Source organism: Mesoplodon densirostris, chromosome 2, assembly GCF_025265405.1.
Source record: "Mesoplodon densirostris isolate mMesDen1 chromosome 2, mMesDen1 primary haplotype, whole genome shotgun sequence".
NCBI lineage: Eukaryota > Metazoa > Chordata > Mammalia > Artiodactyla > Ziphiidae > Mesoplodon > Mesoplodon densirostris.
This window is the reverse complement of record NC_082662.1, coordinates 69,575,918-69,591,657: the sequence shown is the minus strand read 5'-3', so window position 1 is coordinate 69,591,657 and position 15,740 is coordinate 69,575,918. Positions and strand designations below refer to the sequence as shown.

The following is a 15,740-nucleotide window of genomic DNA, read 5'->3' as shown; positions in this document are numbered from 1 at the left end:
GTAAAAGAATGAAATTAGAACACTCCCTAACACCATACACAAAAATAAACTCAAAATGGACTAAAGACCTAAATGTAAGACTGGACGCTATAAAACTTAGAGGAAGACATAGGAAGAACACTCTTTGATGTAAATCACAGCAAGATCTTTTTTGATCCACCTCCTAGAGTAATGGAAATTAAAACAATAATAAACAAAGGGGACCTAATGACACTTAAAAGCTTTTGCAAAGCAAAGGAAACTACAAACAAGACGAAAAGACAACCCTCAGAATGGGAGAAAGTGTTTGCAAGTGAATCAACAAACAAAGGATTAATCTCCAAAATATATAAACAGCTCATGGAGCTCAATATTAAAAAAAGAAACAACCCAATCAAAAAATGGGCAGAAGACCTAAATAGACACATCTCCAAAGAAGACATACAGATGGCCAAGAAGCACATGAAAAGCTGCTCAACATCACTAATTATTAGAGAAATGCAAATCAAAAGTACAATGAGGGGGCTTCCCTGGTGGCGCAGTGGTTGAGAGTCCGCCTGTCGATGCAGGGGACACGGGTTCGTGCCCCGGCCCGGGAAGATCCCACATGCCGCGGAGCGGCTGGGCCCGTGAGCCATGGCCGCTGGGTCTCCGCGTCCAGAGCCTGTGCTCCACAACGGGAGAGGCCACAACAGTGAGAGGCCCGCGTACCACAAAAAAAAAAAAAAAAAAAAAAAAAAAAAAGTACAATGAGGTATCACCTCACACCAGTTAGCATGGGCATCATCAGAAAATCTACAAACAACAAATGTCGGAGAGGGTGTGGAGTAAAGGAAACCCTCTTGCCCTGTTGGTGGGAATGTAAATTGACACAGCCACTATGGAGAACAGTATGGAGTTTCCTTAGAAAACTAAAAATAGAATTACCACATGACCCAGCAATCCCACTACTGGGCATATTCCCAGAGAAAACCATAATTCAAAAAGACACATGCACCCCAATGTTCACTGCAGCACTATTTACAATAGCTAGGTCATGGAAGCAACCTAAATGCCCATCAACAGATGAATGGATAAAGATGTCACACATATATACCATGGAATATTACTCAGCCATAAAAAGGAACGAAACTGGGTCATTTGTAGAGACGTGGATGGATCTAGAGACTGTCATACAGAGTGAAGTAAGTCAGAAAGAAAAAAACATGTATAGTATATTAACGCATATATGTGGAACCTAAGAAAATGGTACAGATCAACCGGTTTGCAGGGCAGAAATAGAGACAGACGTAGAGAACAAATGTCCGGTCACCAAGGGGGGAAAGCAGCGGGTGGTTGTGGTGGTGATGTGATGAACTGGGAGATTGGGATTGACATATATATACACTAATATGTATAAAATGGATAACTAGTAAGAACCTGTTATAGAAACAAATAAATAAAATTCAACCCCCCCCCCCGATCTCACATTCTTGGTGGCAGAGGACAGATAAATAAGGTCTGCAAGTGGTAACTGTCATGAAGAAATGTAAGCGTGTAAAGACAGCAAAAGCGGCGGTGCAAGTGTGCTCCTTTGGATAGAGCGGTCTGCGAAGACTCAGATATCGACCTTTGACAAAGGACCTGAAATACGTGCCGAACGAGTTAAAAGAAATCTGGAGGAAGTGTTCCAGCCAGAGGGAACAGCAAGCGCAAAGTCGTGAAGTGGATCGAACCTGCGTGTTGTAGGAACAGAGGGAAAGCCAGAGAGGTGGGCGAGGGAGCTATGCGGTGGGAGATGAGGTAGGCAGGAGCACATACAATATACACACACAGATATTTTTCTACCTGAGACCACATTACTAAGGAAAGAGGGTGTACAAATCTCTCAAGAGGCAACAAAAGCCAGGATGAAGCGGACTTCCAACCGCGGCGCTCCAGGCACGCCTTTCCTCCAAGGCTAGAGCCAAGTTAGACAGCCGTAGGGGATGGACTGGGTCCCGCCCTCAGAAGACCAACCCTCGCCCAGGAGCGGGGGCGGATCGCGGGGGTGGACCTCGGCAGTCCCCGGCTCTCCTGGGCCGCCGGCGCTGCACCGGCCGCGGTTACCAGCAGGCGGTGTAGTGAGCGCGCCTGCAGCTGCAGCCGCTGCCGCCGCAGCCCGCCAGTCCCAGCAAGGACGAGAAAGGAGGGGACCGGAAGGAGCCACTGGTGCTGCGGGAAGTGGCAGGAACGGGAGGCGGGGACCCACCTGGAAGCGCCCCAGCGCCGCTGTCGAGCTTCCTGCGGCGGCGGCCAGCCGAGCCAGTGCCGTGGCGGGGGCGGAGAGCGGCCACGGCGGCGGCGCCTCCCGGAGTGGCCTGCGGTGCTCGGCCCCGCCCGAAAGGTGAGCAGGCGCTCGGGGCACGTGGTGGGGGCCAGATGGGGGAGGGGGAATGGAGGACGAGGGATCTCGGGGATGATCGGCTCTGGGACCCGGATTTGGAACCGAGTGCTAGGAGGGGTGGGCTGGAGGCGGCGGCGGCGACGGCGGCGACGGCGAAGCCCCCACGTGGGGCGGGGGGGCGCGCGCACGTGTGCGCGGGCAAAAGGGGGGCGGGGAGGGCTCTGGGGAGGGTGGCGGGCGCGCGCTCGCTCAGTAGTGGTCCACGTGACCGGCACGCCGAGAATGTTTCCACGTGACAGGCTCGGAGGCTGGCTGAGGCAGAAGATTGCTGTGTCTGTGTAGTGCAACCGTGGTCGTCGGAGACTTTAGGGTTGTTTGCCGCTTTTCATCTCTACTAGGGGAGTATGAAGAGAAATATAAGGCGGAAAAGACTTCCTGTTCTTTCTCTGTTATACACATTCTTTTCGTAAATGAAACCCTTTCTAAATTCCGAAGTACTGATTTCTCTGTACCGCCATGTTGGTTCTAGAGGAAACTCGCGAGATGCTAGTGGGTTTGTATCGCGAGATCTCTCGATTCTCGCGGGACCTTGTTGGCAGAGCAGTTGTCCTGGATGGCGGAGCCCTGGGTTCCGAGGGCCTGGGACCCGCAACTCTTTCTACAAGGCAAGTTGCGAGGGAGGGGCCGGGGGCAAGTGCCCTTGGTGCCGGGAGCCGTGCTGCGTCATCTTCCTGTAGTCTTGAAGGGAATACATTGACCCAATTGAGGCGACACGATCCTCCTCCCCACCCCCCTGCGGGCGCTTCGCCACCTGCAGAAGCCACCCCTCAGCCCGGGCTCCTTCTCCCCCGCTCAGTGATAGTTCCTCCCCCGTCTCACTGGAAGTACGGAGCCGTGTTCGCACAGACGTGAGGATTCCATTGGATACCGTTCCTCTTTCAGACGTTCTTGTCAGTTTTTCCCCTTGTTGCCATTTTCTGAAGAATTCCAGACCTGTTAACCATTCTGTTGCTTGTTTCTGCTGCAGAACCTTTCTCCACGGCCCCTTCTCAGACGCTTAAAATAGAGCGCATTCCATTTTTTCTCTCTGGGCATCATTTACTCCCATTTATTTGGTCATTGCTAACTTCCTCATCACTCTAGCTTTGTGTTTACGGTAACTTTTGGCAGTATTTGGAGGGATCCTTTATATCTCTGACAATACCTGATGTCAGAATAAAACCACTTTTAATTTTTTTGATACGTGCCTATTAACTCGTAATTATCGATAAGTTTTTTTTTCCGATAGGATTTTCATTACTATTGTTATGAGTTTGCCATCTTTGTTGTTCAGGGATGATTGCTTTAGTTTACGTATTTAAGGCAATAGTGGAATGTTTTAAGTCAAATTTAAAAGCAAACCTCTCTTCGTAAACTCTGATATCAAAGCTTGAGTTCAATTTTTCCTTAAATGAATTTGACGCAAGATTAGTTTTTCTCCAGCTCTTCAATGTTTTATCAAAGATGAATTTATAGTATACTTTTTTTTCGTATTTTTGAGCAGTCTGGATTTATTTAGTATTCGTAGTGGTAAATTAATCGCAAACTAATCAGATAATTAGGTAATCCAGTCATAATTTTTTTTAAACTACAAACGTGTTATTTTCCTCTACACTTAGTACGGAGAAAAATAAAGGGTAAAATGCTTCCTGTTACATTCTACCAAGTTGCCTCCCTCAGTCCTATATCTCTGTAAACACTCTTAGCGGTAGCTATGTATTATTCCAGATATTTTCCATGTGTTTTATTTTTTTTAACAAAGAGGAGGAAACGGAGGGGTGTTGTTTTAAGATACTCTGTCACAACGTTAGCAATCTGTAAAAATTTTTTCTGCTCACATATTTTTATTTAGTGGTTTTTTGACTCATGAATACGTGCTTTAAAAAAGTAAATTTTTTGTACAGATTTTTTGGTGGTATAGTTTTGTGAAAATAGCTTGAGTGAGAGCATTATTTTTACTGTAGGGTGGTATGCTGGTCGCTTTGTACAAAAATAAAGTACATGTGAAATAAGATTTAAAGATTTAAATGTTTTGTCACTTGAGTTTTATATTTTTATGTTTAATAGTTGTGCTATCTATTTACATTTATATGTTTATATTTCTTGATAACTTATATATTCTAAACTGTTACCCAAGTGTGTATATCGGAGTTTTCCAGAAGTTTAAAAAGTTATCAGCTTAATTAAATAGTTCTCAACTGAAGAGTGGAAGATACATCAGTAGTTAATACAGACAAACATCAGTAGTTAATACAGACAAACATACATATACTCAGAAGTTGCTAAGCAGCATTTTGTGATTGTTTTTTGTATTTTTCCCTCCAAACTACCAGCAATATTATTTATCACACTTGTCACATAAAAAAAGTGACCACTCGTTTTGGTCACTGTAGTTTTCTCTTGTACTAGTTAAAATAGGAATGTTGGGGAATAAAAGTTAGTGTTGAGAGGTGAGATGTGGGAAAGAGGAAAAGGAGACATGGGAGTGTGTATAGGTTGATATTGAAATGGAATTGGACAAGTTGCAGAGAAAAGAACGGATAGTAGAAGGTTGACAGAGCCATGGTCCAAAAAGTCTGTTCTTGATGGCGGGAGGGTGACTTGAGTTGACCAGAATTTGGAATCAGTATGTGAGGCAATTTTTTTCCTCTTAAATAATTTTTTTTAAACAGGTTTCAGCCCACCCCCAGATGTGCTTGATATCACCTGTCCCCCCCCCAAAAAAAATCAACTGAAGTTGATGTTTAATCGGAACTTTGTGAATTCTTTACTTATTTTATGTTTTTAGAAGTAGGAGCTTGTGAAAATGACAGTGGATTCAAAAGATCACAGTTCTATAATGGCCTTTGCAAACTTTACAAAGTTTCGCTTGGGAATTGGGCCTTCAGAGTTCTCATGTGCATCTGATCCTTGTAATAATATATGTTACTTATTCGTACAACTTTGTTTTATAAACTGTTTTTGGTAGCGGATCTTAGGAATTAGCAGACTTTTACAGACACTAAAATACCCATATACTGGGTAGAAATATACTGAGAAAATACAAGAAGAAGAGAAATATATCTTATGTGAGTTGAGCTTTGCTTGAGTAAAACTTAACCAGGAAATTTTATTTTCCTCTTTCTCAGTTATTACTGTCACAGAAGTGATCTATGAGAGCTAATGAGCTTCAGTAATCAGAGGATATTAACAAAAGTGATAATATGATGTCCTCACTTGGATTTATTTATTTATTTATTTATCTATTTATTTATGTATGTATTTATTTATTTATTTATGTATTTATTTATTTTGCGGTACGTGGGCCTCTCACTGTTGTGGCCTCTCCCGTTGCGGAGCACAGGCTCCGTGACGACGCGCAGACTTAGCGGCCATGGCTCACGGGCCCAGCCGCTCCGCGGCATGTGGGATCTTCCCGGATCAGGGCACGAACCCGCGTCCCCTGCATCGACAGGCGGACCCTCAACCACTGCGCCACCAGGGAAGCCCCGGGTTTTTTTTCTTTAGATATGACACAATGCTAGTTTCCATAGACCTGTAACTTTGTAACTATATAGTGTAATACCTATGTTACATATTAATTATATGAAGAATGTACATTTTATTTCCTGCCTCTTCCTGAACCAGTGTCCAAGACAGATTACAGGAAATTACTTGACCAGAAATATCAGTGAAAGTACGTGCAGGCGCTTTTTTAAACAATCTACCATTTCATATGAAAATTCATTGTCAGTTTAAGCATGAGGAATATTTGCTGAAAGTCTTTGCATGTTTTTTGTTTTGTTTTGTTTTTTGTTTTTTTGGCCTTGACAGTGAAAGCGCAGAGTCCTAACCACTGGACCACGAGGGAATTCCCAGTCTTGATTTTTAAAGTACTATTTAATATATATGTGGTATACACTGTAGTGCAGTTTTCTATAGTTAATATCCTGATAACCACTGTAATTATACTTTAAAAAGCACTATGTGTAAATATTTCCCAAAGTCATAAGTCTTGCCTTCTAGAACCATGCAGTATGGACTTTGCTATTTCATTTGAACTTGTCCTTCTCACTTTCCTTCTTTTTCTTTTCATCTGTTATTTCTCAACTTATGTAGGTAATTTTTCTCTGGTCACAGACAAGTGAGTTGAGTAACTTTGAGGGGACTACCAAACTATTCAGTTATTATGATTATTTTGGAACTCCAGAATATGTGTAAGTTGCAGTTAGTAATTAAACATTTTTTGAGTGATTGTGATTTTAGTCATTTCAAACAGCAGAGATCCTGAGGCTTCAAAATAACTGTAACCAAGTATAATAAGCCTATGAGCTTTATTCAGAAACTACTAACTGGAGTAAATAACTTAACATTTTGCAACCCCAACAGGGTTGGTTATCTGATTTTTCAGCCCACAGATTACAATTTGCAAGGTTGGCCATTGGAGTTAGGCATGCTGACAACCGAAATGTCATCTTATTTCAAGGCTACTGAAGAAGAGCTATTAAAAAGTATATGGAACTATAAAAGGATAGTGTTTTAAGGCCATTTCATGTAGACATACAGTCCTATAATCATTAACTTCTGAGGGAATCACAATGTTGTAGTATAGTACATGGTCTGTCACAATGATGATCTTAATCATAAATAAATCATAAATAAACTTTTACTCTGTACTGTGTTTAAGGAATTAAGAAATTGGTGTCTTTTTAGAAGATTCTTATAAGGGTAAACGTTTTCAAAGCTTTTTAATAAATTCGTTTCAGTTTTCTAGAAAATTCACTTAACAGAACTCATCTGATACCCCCCCAAAAAATGGGGCTGCTGTGTGTGGAATTTTCTTTGTTTTATTTTATTGCTTTTATCTACTTATTTCCTTATTTACTATTTCAAGGAGTTGCCTCCCATGTAAGACTCTATTACATTTAATATTTGATATCAGTAATAATTAACCAATTGGCTAAAGACAGGCACATTTGTTGATGAAGGAATTTTCAGAGCAGATAATTATTATGAATTAGTAAATGACATATCTGTGAATCAGTTGTATAGTTCTGAATCCTGATAGTGAGTCTCCATCCTTAGCAGAGCTGAATGTCCAGAGGTGAGAAATGTTTCTTTTTGTAGTAGATTTTGTTTGTTGCTTTGCTTGCCTTTTCAGTCTTATTTATTTATTTATTTTTTGCGGTACGCGGGCCTCTCACTGTTGTGGCCTCTCCTGTTGCGGAGCACAGGCTCCGGACGCGCAGGCTCAGCGGCCATGGCTCACGGGCCCAGCCGCGGACTGGGGCACGAACCCGCGTCCCCTGCATTGGCAGGCGGACTCTCAACCACTGCGCCACCAGGGAAGCCCTTCAGTCTCTTTTAATATGTTAATTTAAACCTTACGCTCCCTTCAGTGTTAGAGTGATAGTGTATAGCACTTGATTTAGGTATTAAGTGTGTATATTTGTGTGTGTTTTAATGATTTTGATGACTGGTTTGAGGATTTTGAATCTTGGGAATTAATATAACCATATTAAAATTTTGATGTATTTCTTCTATTATTTAAAAATATATCTTTTACATGTTTACAGATAAAACATATTTAATTTCATGTCCTGCTTTTAACCTAATGTTAGGTAACATTTTCCCATTCTCACAATGAGTATTTTTAACCATCATTATAAGTGGTTGTATGATGTTCCATGTGTAGATGTATATCATTCTCCTGTTCTAGTTTTTTGCATAAGAGTGTGAAGAACATTTATATATAAGGTGTTTCTTATATATAGTATTATCTTCTAGTATATTACAGGTATAATTTTTAGGTACATTTTAAAGGCTCTTAAAACTGTGTCACGATATTTGTCAAAAGGATCAATTTATATTCACATTGGAGTGGCTGTTGGCTCTATACATCAACGTTAAGTATTGTTTATAAAAACATAATAGGGGATAAGTTGTATTATAACATTTTTTTTCTTAGATTACTACTGGGGTGAAACATTATGCTTAATAGTGTATTTCTTTTGTGAGTTTTTCAGATAAACAGAATTTTAAAATTAATATAATCAAATCATTGGCCTAATTTTGTTTTATTTCTGATGTTACAAAATTCTTCCTTCTCTAGAAATGTAATAAATAAATAATACTGATCTTAATACTATTTATTTTAGTTTTTCTAAGTTAGATTTAAATAAATTTAACTTTTTATCTCATCTGGCATTGGTATGAGAATGTAAATGTTTTCCTGCAACTCGGTAATTGTCTCAAGTCTATTTATTAAATAATTTTTCTTTGTTTTGCGTGTTTCATTTTTACATTTTAAATGTTTATATCTTATATTGCTTGTTTTTAATCCCAAACTTAAAAAAAATAGTATTGTTTTTTAGATGATTCTTACTACATGTTTAATATCTTTTGCCCTGGTCTCTTTATTGTGTTTGTTTTCTTATCGATTTTTGAAAGCACTTTATAATTTGAGGATAATAAAAGCTCATTTTGTACAAAACAATGTTTTATAATTCCTTTTGTCAACCAAAATTTGAAATATTCTTTTCCCATATACCAGAATTAAGTAGGATTAAGTGAAGCAATTTCTCCTTTCTTGAGAAGATAAAATATGAAACTATGTAAAGGTACAGTACAAGAGGCTGTAAAGAGAAAAACTACTTTGGTAGATTTTGTGGAATTAAAGAAATAAACTTCTAAGATCAACAATTTAGGATGTGTGCTTAAGGTGTTTCCCACATTAAATAGTAATATACAACTTGACATCACATCCCTCTAAAATATTTAGAAAAAAAAAGTGTTCATTAGCAGTTCTAAGACTCAAGTTCCAGAATCACAATTCCTTTGTTCTTCAACTGTTAAGAATGACGGCAATGTTGTGCATTTACTGAAATTAAATAAAGAATCTGAGAAATTATATGTGAGCATTAGTGAGGGCATCCGTGCCAAGGAGAGCTTTTTAAATGTTTAAAGTTCTTATTGTTTACAAACGTGTGGTTTGTTTTTTCCTTTATGAAATAATTATTCAAGATAAATAATTTTTTAAAAAGTGAGATATTTATACTTACTTACATTTTAAAACTGTAATGTTCCAAGCTATTATTTTATTAAATATTGACTAGCACTTTCTGTTGGCTACAGAATGTTGTGGTTACATAATTGCTAGGAAGAAAAAAACAGATTAACTTTGTATGAAAACGTAGTAAATATTTGAAAACACACATGTCCTGTGCTTGGGTATTACATAAAGAGAATTGCAGATGAGGAACCAGGTGTGATGAAATTTCCTTTTACCTTGGATTGGGATGAGAATTTATAAGGATTGGAACATAATTTATATCTTTTATTTCTACTAGAATTCTGCTACCCCCTAAGGGGTGAGTTTATTTTTCGGAAGGGCACTGAAGTGGTCCAGGAATAGCAGTTGCTAATTGTGTTCTGGCATTTACTTACCTCCTTACTAATAACTTTTTAAAAAAATTGGACAGAAGTTTAAGGAAAGTAGATACTGCAGCTTATATACACTTCCCCATTAGAAGCAGATTTATGTGTTTCATAAATAGAGTGAAATTTAGCTTGGCTGTATTATAGAGGGAGGTACCAAGATTTTTTCCTCCTGAAAAAGGTGTGTGTATGTATGTTTGTGAGATTTATCTACTGAAAACCCTTGAGGAGCTTTCTAATACTTCTCTATATTAACTCTCTACTCCCCACCCCAAACCTGTAATTCTTAATCTGAATGGTCGCCACTAAATTTTTTTTATATATATAAATTTATTTATTTATTTATTTTTGGCTGTGTTGGGTCTTTGTTGCTACTCATGGGCTTTCTCTAGTTGCGGCGAGCGGGGGCTGCTCTTCATTGTGGTGTGCAGGCTTCTCATGGCGGTGGCTTCTCGTTGTGGAGCACGGGCTCTAGGTGCGTGGGCTTCAGTAGTTGTGGCACATGGGCTCAGTAGTGTGGCTTGCCGGCTCTAGAGTGCAGGCTCAGTAGTTGTGGCTCACGGGCATAGTTGCTCCGCAGCATGTGGGATCTTCCCGGACCAGGGCTCGAACCCTTGTCCCCTGCATTGGCAGGCGGATTCTTAACCACTGCGCCACCAGGGAAGTCCCTAAAAATTTTTAATGTTGCTTTTGCAGTAATACGTTTCATTTCCTGAGGGAGAAATTTCCTCCCTCCCCCCCAACTTTAAAAAATATATAAATATGATTAGCATATTAATACACACAGAAAGTTCTCCTAAGTGTACAGTTCAGTGAATTTTCACAATGTGAACACACCTGTGTAATTATTACTGAGAAATAGAACATTATCAAAACCCTGGAAACTGTCTTGTGCTGTATTGTGGTCATTAACTCCCCACGCCCATGAGAAATCACTATTTCGATTTCTAGTACCATAGAATAATTTTGTCTGGTTTTGAACTTTAACTTCCTTTATAAACATTAATGCATTGTTATCCTGTTTTGATATAAGTAACTTGAGAAATCCTAGAACTTGATCTAGTTTATACCTGGACATCTCAGCACTTAGACATTTTTCTTACGGTATTCATAGTTTTCAGGAACTCTAGAAGGGGACATCAAAGAACTACCTTCTTTGCTTTCAGATTGTGTGGTAGACCCTGTTTGTGTTTTAATGTTGTTTGGGCAAACAGGATGCTTTTAACTTCTGTCATTGATGGCCTTCAAGAGTACCTCACCTTTTTTTTTTTTTTTTTTTTCCTCCTACTTAAAAATTTTGTTTTGAAAACTTTGGTATAGCATTCCTGACCAGCTAATGGCTTTTTGGACTTTTATCCTATGAGTTGGCAGCTTTTTTTTTCATTCTTTGAATTCCTTTCAAGCAGTGATTCCCATTCAAATTTTTATGACAGCCACCCTGTAGTATCCGCTGTTATTTCAAAGAATGTCCTGAGTACCCACCCCTCCCCTTCCCTCCCCTCTCATAAAAAGTCTCAGGTTAAGTCATTTTACTTTTAAAATATTTACTTTGTATTTATGCACAGTATAACATTGTGGTATACAGATTATAGATCAAATTGTAGGCTACTAAAAAATTGAATAGGGGTAAGACAGGAATAAAGACACAGACCTACTAGAGCATGGACTTGAGGATATGGGGAGGGGGAAGGGTAAGCTGTGACAAAGTGAAAGAGCGGCATGGACATATATACACTACCAAATGTAAGGTAGAGAGCTAGTGGGAAGCAGCCGCATAGCACAGGGAGATCAGCTCGGTTCTTTGTGACCGCCTGGAGGGGTGGGATAGGGAGGGTGGGAGGGAGACGCAAAAGGGAGGGGATATGGGAACATATGTATATGTATAACTGATTAAATTTGTAAAATAAAAAAAAAATTAAATAAATGTTTAAGCCAAAAAAAAAAAAAATTGAGAGTCAGCTATACCTAGTTAGCAACTCCTTTCAGGCTGGCTTCAAGTGTTAAGTGTAACTTTCTTATGAGAAATTCTCCCTTTGTACTTTCTTTTCTACCCCTCCATTTCACTTTCTTAATTTTAAAGGAAGACGTAGGAAAGATTTATTACTGCGTTCCTGCAGATAGTTTTTCTTTCATTTAAGTCCCACAGTTAGCCTGGAAGATACACTTAATTTCCTTTATAAACGAATTTTGCTTGCTGTCACTCAGTAATTATTAGGACCAGAATATTATAAATGGCCTGTAACTGTCAAAATTAGATGTTTTGTTCAAGTATAATTTAAGAGTAACACATACCTACATTTTGTACCCTAGTACTCTTTCATTTGCTGAGCTTTTGTGGAAATTAAACGTTATGCAAAAATTTAGACTAATTCCTAAAAAAAAATTTTTTTTTTTTGCCTAGATATTTTAAATGTTTGACTTTGGGCATCATGTTATAGGAGAACATCTCATGAAGAGTGAAGGAAAAAGTAATTGACTTTTGTAAAGGTTATAGAGTTACCACTAAATTTGAATAAATGCTGTTCTTGGTGAATGAGTCAGGACAATTTCCAGTTTGACCTAAGGCACATTTATGGATAGGTACTTTTCTTTCTAGCAAAATTTAGCAAAAACTTAGCAAAATTTCATGAAGGAAATTTTGATTTGTTTGTAACTATAAGACAGTTGTTCTCAAACTTTAGCATACATCATAATCTCCTGGAAGTTTTGTTTGTTTTTATTCTTTAAAAACAGTGCATGAGGGCTTCCCTGGTGGCACAGTGGTTGAGAGTCCGCCTGCCGATGCAGGGGACATGGGTTCGTGCCCCGGTCCGGGGAGATCCCACATGCTGCGGAGCAGCTGGGCCCGTGAGCCATGGCTGCTGAGCCTGCGCGTCCGGAGCCTGTGCTCCGCAACGGGAGAGGCCACAGCAGTGAGAAACCCCGCGTACCGCAAAAAAAAAGAAAAAAAAAACAGTGCATGAGTGTCAGGTTTAATAGATTAGGAGATCACACAATACTAGGGTATAGTAAAGGCACCTACATCTAAAAACAAACAAAACCCCCACAGGTGTTTCTGATGTACATCCTAGCTGAGAACCTTTGAGCATTATTTCTTAAAATATGGTTCTGGGAATTTCAGTTGGCAATCTGTTAAAGGTGCAGATTCTCTCAAACTCTGGGGTGAAACCTAGAAATCTATTTTAAACTAGCCCTCCAAGTGATTCTGGTGTGTGCCAAAGCTTGAGAACCATCCTCATAACTCAGAAGCGTCCTTCCTTGACACCTGTCTGAGAGCTTGTTAGAAATGGAAATTTCAGACCTTCTCGATAACAATCTCATTTTAACTAGATTCCCAGGCAGTTTGAATGTATATTGAACATTGTGAAGGGCTGCTCTAGATGATTTTTATTATCATTATAAAAATAATACTAATGTAAAATTATTGAACATTTGCTGTATGCTAGATACATGTAAATACTGTATTCATTATTATTTGGTCCTCACAACCTTGTAGGGATGTTATTTATGTATGTATGTATGTATGTATGTATGTGTTGGGTCTTTGTTGCTGTGCACGGGCCTCTCATTGTGGTGACCTCCCCTGTTTCAGAGCACGGGCTCCAGGTGCGCGGGCCTCAGCAGTTGTGGCTCTCAGGCTCCAGAGTGCAGGCTCAGTAACTGTGGCACACGGGTTCAGCTGCTCTGAGGCATGTAGGATCCTCCCGGATCAGGGCTCCAACCCACGTCCCCTGCACTGGCAGGTGGACTCCCAACCACTGCGCCACCAGGGAAGTCCAGGGATGTTTACTTTTATCCTCACTCTGCAAATGAGCAAGTTGAGGCAGAGGGGTTAAGTATCTTGCTCAGTGTCACACAGGCATTGAATGCAGGGTTTGGGATATGAACTTAAGCATTCAAACTCTACTTTTGGGGTTTGAGATGCTATCATCAGGACCATTTATGTGCATGTATATGTGTCTTCCTTGTTGTTCGAGTTCCATTGTATTGACATATATTCTAATGAATTTTTTGTGTGTCAAATTTTACAGTGGCATTTGAATTTTCTTCCAGATCTTCAAGGACTGTTTTTGCTAAAATATTGTGTTTTATATACAAAAACAGAACTGGAAGTAGCTGTGATTTGAATACTTTGGTTTTTAAGAATAGAAATCACTTAAGTTTATTCATCAAGGTGTTATTTATCCAAACTCTTTGTTCCCTTATACTTTTGTTTTGTGTGCAGTTGTAGTAAGGCAGCTCTTACTGGTTAGTGTTTCATTTAAAATTTTGTACAATGATAAGTTCATATATTCAAGAATTGTATTTGTTTATTAAAGAGGACCGGGTTTCGCTGGTGGCGCAGTGGTTGAGAGTCCGCCTGCCGATGCAGGGGACACGGGTTCATGCCCCGGTCCGGGAAGATCCCACATGCCGTGGAGCGGCTGGGCCCGTGAGCCATGGCCCCTGAGCCTGCACATCCGGAGCCTGTGCTCCGCAACGGGAGAGGCCACAACAGTGAGAGGCCCGCGTACCGAAAAGAAAAAAATAAAAGAGGACCACAGTTGTAGTTCAGTACTTAGAGGCCCCTATGTGCTGAAACTATACTTGGGGTTCATTTCAAGTAAGCATGCATATTTGCAGAATAATAAATCTAAATGATGGTGTTTATTTCAAGGTAATAGTATAAGAAAGCATTCTGGTCACATTAATAATAGGTTATTTGGGGAGGATTTGAGTCATAATTTTTAAGTGTACAATTCATTGATTTTTAGTAAATTTACATTGTTGTGCAACCATTTCCACAGTCCAGTTTTAGAACATTTCCATCAATCTGATTTCTTTTTCTTTTTTTGTCAGTCTCACTTTCAGCTTATTATAGATTTTTAAAAAGTCAGCTGGTGCATTTTAGAAGTCCTTCAATATAGTACCATACTACATTATTAGTAGTAAAAACCTGTGTATAAACCTTAATCCATAAACCTTTTTTAAACTTACTTTTAAGAAATGGAAAAAAAAATTAGTGTTCTAGCCCTTAGTTTCTGTTCACTCAGATCAGTTAACTGATTGGCAGGATTCAAAGTGATGTGAATGGTAGTGCTTAGGCCTAGGAAACATTCTTTCATTCACTTAATTGGTTATTCAATCCTATGAAGAGAGAATGAGGAGAAAGAGAAGATAATTAAGGGAAACTATAGTTCCATGATGATATTGACAAATACAGAGTTCTGTTTGGTGGTTGCTTGGTTTCTGGAAAACTGTGGTAAGCATTTCTGTTGTCTTGATCTGAATACCTCACAAGAATGACAGCTTTTTTTTTTTTTAAACCCTTTTTCGCTGCATTGTTTGTTTTAAGAATTTTGAGGTTGAGTAGCACATTATGCTGAATAAGGTAGTTCAGTCACCTAACTTTTTATGTCTCTCTAACCCTGGGTTTTTATGATTGAATATAAGGCTCTTTTAACACAAAAATGTCTGAAAATTACGTGTGGCATAATGTAATAGAATTTTTACTTTTTTTTTGTTTTTGTTTCGGTACGCGGGCCTCTCACTGTTGTGGCCTGTCCCGTTGCGGAGCACAGGCTCCGGATGCGCAGGCTCAGCGGCCATGGCTCACGGGCCCAGCCGCTCCGCGGCACGTGGGATCTTCGCGGACTGGGGCACGAACCCGTGTCCCCTGCATCGGCAGGTGGACTCTCAACCACTGCGCCACCAGGGAAACCCTTTACTTTTAATTAAGTGGATTAATTAAACAATATATTAACAATAAAGATTATCAGAGCTTTTGATACATTATTCGCTGGCAGTTTAGTCTCCTGAATGTGGACGAGAACTGCTGGTATGAAATTGATTCCGACCCTCAAGGAAGAACAGTGAGGGACGTGTTCAAGGAAGAACAGTGAGGGAATTAACTATTATTGAACATTTGTTTTGGGCAAGTGGACCCATTTTATAGTCTCTT

At 39.6% G+C, this 15,740-nt stretch overlaps 1 protein-coding gene across 5 annotated transcripts in view; it reads left to right on the top strand.

The window, feature by feature from the left end:
- The first annotated feature begins 2,253 nt into the window (after nucleotides 1–2,253).
- The window catches only part of ZZZ3 (zinc finger ZZ-type containing 3), a 112,674-nt gene continuing 99,187 nt past the window's right edge, over nucleotides 2,254–15,740 (top strand). For 3 of the 5 annotated variants that reach the window (XM_060089978.1, XM_060089979.1, XM_060089975.1), the window contains exon 1: nucleotides 2,262–2,344. The gene's annotated coding sequence lies outside the window, so the exon portion shown is untranslated. Of the gene's footprint in view, nucleotides 2,345–15,740 lie in introns of all 5 variants that reach the window. The other 2 variants (XM_060089976.1, XM_060089977.1) reach the window with 2 other exon arrangements.